Source organism: Gekko japonicus, unplaced genomic scaffold (genome assembly GCF_001447785.1).
Source record: "Gekko japonicus isolate JY-2015 unplaced genomic scaffold, Gekko_japonicus_V1.1 scaffold598, whole genome shotgun sequence".
NCBI classification, from domain to species: domain Eukaryota; kingdom Metazoa; phylum Chordata; class Lepidosauria; order Squamata; family Gekkonidae; genus Gekko; species Gekko japonicus.
Window position 1 is genome coordinate 827,567 of NW_015170910.1, and position 6,000 is coordinate 833,566.

Here is a 6,000-nt window from a genome sequence, read left to right on the forward strand (position 1 = left end):
AGCCTAGAGCATCCCTGACAAGTGCTCATCCAGCCGCTGCTTGAAGACTGCCAGGGAGGCTCACCACCTCCCTAGGCAGCCGATTCCACTGTTGCACAGCTCTGACTGTAGAAAGAGTTTTCCCTAATATCAAGCCAGTACCTTCCGGCCCTTCATTTAAACCCATGATTGCAAGTCCTCTCCTCTGCTGCCAACAGGAACAGCTCCCTGCCCTCCTCTAAGGGACAGCCCTTCCAATACTTTAAGAAGAGCTATCCTGTCCCCCCTCAACCTCCTCTTCTCCCGACTGACCATTCCCAAGTCCCTCGGCCTTTCCTCGTAGGGCATATGATCCGATACCCAAGCAAGTTTTAAAGCAACGAATCTTGTAACACCTGGATCTGAGCTCACTTATTCCAAGCATGAGAGCCAGAGTGGTGTGTTGGACTGGGATCTGAGAGACCCAAGTTTGAATCCCCATCCTGCTGTGGAAGCTCACTGGGTGGCCTCGGGCCAGTGACATTCTCTCTGTCTCTCTCTCCCCCCCCCCAGCCTAACCTCCCTAACGGGTTTGGTGTAGTGGTTAAGTGCATGGACTCTAATCTGGGAGAACAGGGACTCCTCCACTTGCAGCTGCTGGATGACCTTGGGCAAGCCATAGTTCTGTCAGAGCTGTTCTTGAAAAAGCAGTCCTCAAAAGAGCTCTCTCAGCCCCACCCGCCTCCCAGGGTGTCTGTTGTGGGGAGGGGAAGGGAAAGGAGATTGGAAGCCACTCTGAGACTCCAAGTGAACGGCGGGGTATAAATCCAATCTGCTGCTGTTGCTTCTTCTTTTTCTTCGAAGGGAGTGTGATGTTGGAAGCTGCTTTGGATCCCCATTGGGAAGAAAAGTGGGAAACAGATGGACAGAAGTTAGTTCATCACCAGTTGTTAGATCTAAGAGGACAGTTGCAAGATGGCAGCCAAGGGTGTGAACCAGGATGTCCCTGGTTTTGATCTTTGCTCCATACAGGAATGCGCCAGTTGGCCGTGGGCCAGCTGCTGTTCTCTCTGTCTGATGATGTGGGGGTGGTGCTGGTGACGTCCCTTACAGGTTTCTCTTAAGGTTTACAGAGACTAAGTAAAGGTAAAGGTTTTCCTTGCTCGAAAGCCAGTCGAATCCAACTCTAGGGTTGTGGTGCTCATCTTCGTTTCCAAGCCAAAGAGCCAGTGCTTTCTGAAGACATTTTCGTGGTCATGTGGCCGGCATGACTAAACACCAAGGTGCACGGAACGCTGTTCCCTTCCCACTGAAGCGGTACCTATTTGTCTACTTGCAATTTCTTGCTTTCGAACTGCTAGGTTGGAAGGAGCTGGAACTAGAGACGGGAGCTCAGTCCGTCTTGCGGCACACTTGGGTCTTGAACTGCTGAACTACCAACATTTCGGTCTGCAGTTCAGCGTCTTAACCTTACAGAGACTACAGTAGAACAAAGTTGGAGTCCAGCGGCACCTTGAAGACCAACAAAGTTTGATTCAAGGTGTGAGCTTTCGTGTGCAGGCACACTTACTCAGACAACGAAATGGTATTACAGATTATACTTGTATATGCAGAGGGTGGCTTGTTAAACTAGCATGCAAAGGAGTGAAGATGTTTTTTAACAGATAAAAAGCATGAGAAGAAGAAGAAGAAGAGGAGATTGGATTTATGCTCTTGACAGAAACTGCTCTTTTTTCAAGGACAGCTCTTATCTGAACTATGGCTTGCTCAAGGTCATCCAGCCACGTGCAAGTGGAGGAGTGGGGAATCAAACCCGGTTCTCCCAGATTAGAGTCTGCGCACTTAACCACTACACGAAACTGGGAAAAACAACATAGGTCATAAATACGTCAGTAAAAAGTGATTTGACTTGTTGAAGTGCAATATAATCATCATAATAATTATTATTATTATTGATGATGCCAGGTTCCCTGGGGGGGGCGGGGGATTGCTCGCCCAAAGGGCCCCCAACCCCGCTGGTCCGGATCAGGCCGGCGGGGGGAACCCTGCCCCCAAAGTGCCCAGTTTGGGCCAATGTGCCCGGCGTGATGACATCACCCGGAAGTGACATCATCAAATTGGGCACATCGCCAGCCGACGTTCTAGCCTGGAAACTCTATGGTCCCAGGCAGGGGCCAACTCTCCCCCGCTGTGCCAAGTAAGTGACTTGGCAACCCTAATTATAATAATAATTATTATTATTAGCTTACTTTTAGATACTTGTCACCCCACTGAGCTCAATTAAAAACTATTTGTTGGAATGTGTGTTTTATGCCGGTGGCCTTGTTTATGGGAACAATGTCCATCGGTCCAGAGTGTGTTGGATTACTGCTTAAGCTGTTGCTCTCGACCAATGTGGGGGACCTTAACAATGGAAGTCCCGCTCCTGTGTCTACATAATTGCTCTGTTACGTTATTAGGAGTTGCCTTTTCATGCACTTAGCAAGAAAAAGGACAATGTGGGTTGAGATAGAATTGTAACCATCATAATGGCAGTGCTTTGAACAGCAGAGATATAGCCAATTACCTCTATACGGATAACAAAAGAGGAAATCCCTCCCCCTTAAAATTGCCTGTTAGAGTTTGAACTGGGGTGTGTGTGTGTTGGGGTTTGGAGGTTGCTTGGATCGCAATAGCTTAGCTTAATGTTCCATGTACAGATTTTTTCACTTGGAAACAAACACTAGCTTATGGTGCACACACCGAACCAATGCCGGCGCTGCACTTCTCTGCAAATATTAGCCTGCCTTACAGCTTATGCCGGCTGCGCATAATTGCGTTTCACATACACCAGATAATACTTTAATTAAAATTGTGATAATTAGCATGTATTTTTAATGAACAATAAATTCTAAGATTGCCAACTCAGTGGTGCGTTTCCTGAATAATGCTGTTACTTCTTCTTCACACGCACACAAAAAAAGAGCCAAGCTAAATCTGCGGGCATTAGTATTAGAATGTCAGTGTTTATCCATACTGACGTTAAAGCTCGCAAATCTGTGTCAGTTGTTCCCTTGATATATATGGATATATTTATAAGCCTTCACACAATGGTGCTTTCCTCCCATGGGTGGGATTTAATTTTGTTAAGGCCTGCAAGCACACACTCCCAATCCCCCTGCAATTTGTCGGGTATGCCTTGGATGCCTTCCAAAGTGCATTTCTGTATGTGATACTAAGCTCTTTTCTCCATTTCCACCCTGAGATAAAGGCCTAACACAGTATGACCTTAGGCAGCTCTTAGGCAGTTTGGAGGAGAGCCAGTTTGGTGTAGTGGTTTAAGTGCGCAGACTCTAATCTGGGAGAACCGGGTTTGATTCCCCACTCCTCCACTTGCACCTGCTGGATGACCTTGGGCAAGCCATAGTTCTGTCAGAGCTGTCCTTGAAAAAGAGCCATTTCTGTCAGAGCTCTCTCAGCCCCACCTACCTCACAGGGTGTCTGTTGTGGGGAGGGGAAGGGAAGGGAAGGGAAAGGAGTTTGTAAGGCACTCCGAGACTCCGAGTGAAGGGCGGGGTATAAATCCAATCTCCTCCTCCTCCTCTTCTTCCTCTTCCTCCTCCTCCTCCTCCTCTTCTTCTTCTCCTCCTCCTTCTTCTTCTCCTTCTTCTTCTTCTTCTTCTTCTTCTTCTTCTTCTTCTTCTTCTTCTTCCAGTATAAGCCCACTGATATCGGTTACCCTAGAGCAGAGGTGTCAAGCTCATTTGCAGGGAGGGCAATTTAAAGTAGAGATGACAGGGGTTGAAACTGAGGCCTCTGGCATGCAAAACAGATCATCTACCACTCAGCCACAACTGTGGCTGTGTTCTAAGTTCTTTCCTGATGGTTCTGTTGGTCCCCTTGTAAGTTCTTCAATACCCTCCTTGGCTTGACTTTGACCTTTCTACATTTCCTGCCTCTCTTTATCAGTGGCCAGTCCCAGTGCAGGGGAGCAATAGAAACCTCTTTCGTGGCCTCAGAGTACTTGAACCAATGAATCCCTAGGAACATGATATTGCCGCAAACCAGGCCCTTTGTGACTTCAAAACAGCTCGCTTATTCCTGTCTTTGATGCCTTTGTGTGGGTGTCATGACTATAGTTACATCCAGTGTTCCCTCGAAGCTGAATTAGTGTGAGCTAGCTCACAGTTTTAGCCTCCGGGTCACACATTTGTGTCTTAGCTCAGGAAGGGTGGCTCCAGAGCTAACTAACTGATGCAGTAGCCAAATCGCTCGCACACAACTTTAATGCCAGTCGCTCACAAAGTAGGATTTTTGCTCACAAGACTCCACAGCTTAGAGGGAACACATCTGGTGCCGAGCAGAACCTGGCCCTTCCCTGCTTGCCTGCCAGGACACTGAAAGAGCATTACTTCTGGTAGGAAGAGCCTAGAGCGCAACTTCCATTCTAAACCCATCAGTGCCATGGAAGGTCACCTGAAGTAGAACATGGTCTGGTTCCTCTGAACATAAGAACATAAGAGACGCCAATGTTGGATCAGGCCAAAGGCCCATCCAGTCCAACACTGTGTGCCACACAGTGGCCAGAAATACCAGGTGCCATCAGGAGGTCCACCAGTGGGGCCAGGACATTAGAAGCCCTCCCACTGTTGACCCCCCCCAAGCACCAAGAAGACAGAGCATCCCTTGCCCCAGAGCCCCTATCTATACCTTGTGGCTAAGAGCCACTGATGGACCTCTGCTCCATATTAAGAACATAAGAGATGCCAATGTTGGATCAGGCCAAAGGCCCATCCAGTCCAACACTCTGTGTCACACAGGGGCCAGAAATACTAGGTGCCATCAGGAGGTCCACCAGTGGGGCCAGGACATTAGAAGCCCTCCCACTGTTGATCCCCCCCCCCCCAAGCACCAAGAAGACAGAGCATCACTTGCCCCAGAGCCCCTATCTGCTTTTGGCAGGTCCATTTGGCATTATGTAGCTCTGTTTGGGAACAGCACTTCGGAGCTGAGAAGATAATGGAACTGGCTTCACAAAATGGTGGGGGAGAGGAGAAATTCTGAGATGCTGGGGAGGGAGGGTCCACGGAAGAATCATGCCCTATAGCCCTGTTTTGCCCTTTTATGATTCCCTGATGCTGCTTATCCCTTGATTTCCATGGTCTGTTTTTATCACGTGACATGCTTGTAATTATCTGTAATCCTTTTTTTATGAACCACCTCTGGAGCAGCATGTAGCGGAACAATGAGATCGAAATAATAACACGGGCAACGCTGGTTGTGGGGTCATGGTTTCGCCTAACCACTCTGCTGTTATGCCCTCTGCTACCCCCAACAAAACCGCGTGCAGAGTTCCATGCTGGTTCACCTGGAGATCACAAGCCGGGAAGGAGAAGGCCTTTGGCAGCCACCTGCCACTCTGTCACCTCTAAATCAGCACCAGACCTTGGTTTCATTCCAGTTCAATTGCCGCGTGGCGTCACCAGGGGTGTAGATGCGCCTTCTGTCTTGTGGCGGGGACGCAAAAACTAGGATGAATAGCAGGAGGTGGACCGAGTGGAGAGACCGGTGCCGAAGTCTGAGTGACGGCAGAGCAAGGCCACCCTGACAACAAAGGTTATAGCACTAATCTCTGTCATCTCCTGCGTGCTTAAAGAATGTGACAGTTCCGTTGGCTGGAAGGTATCCACTCCGATGGGAGGGACTGGTTGCTATGCTCAGAGTTCCTATCGGCAAAGCCAATCACGTCTTCTAATTTCCCCCTTGATATCGGTAGCGTCGGTGCCGGGAACGTGTCTTCACACTTTGACACCGCTTGTGTGCGGCTTTCAAAAAATCACCCAGGAAGAAATCCGCCGAAAGTATTGAGTGGGTCCGGAGACGTTGCTTGGCCAGTTACATAAGAAATGGCTATAGGTTTTTTTTCTTTTTCCTGCTGTAAGTTTTCCCGAGGTCTCTTTTGAAAGCTTTTCGTTTCACGTTGGGAAGCTTTATTTATTTTTCAGTAAACAAAGCGGCCAGAAAATGTTTGCATGTTTGGGTTGTGGCTTGGCTTTTTGAGGC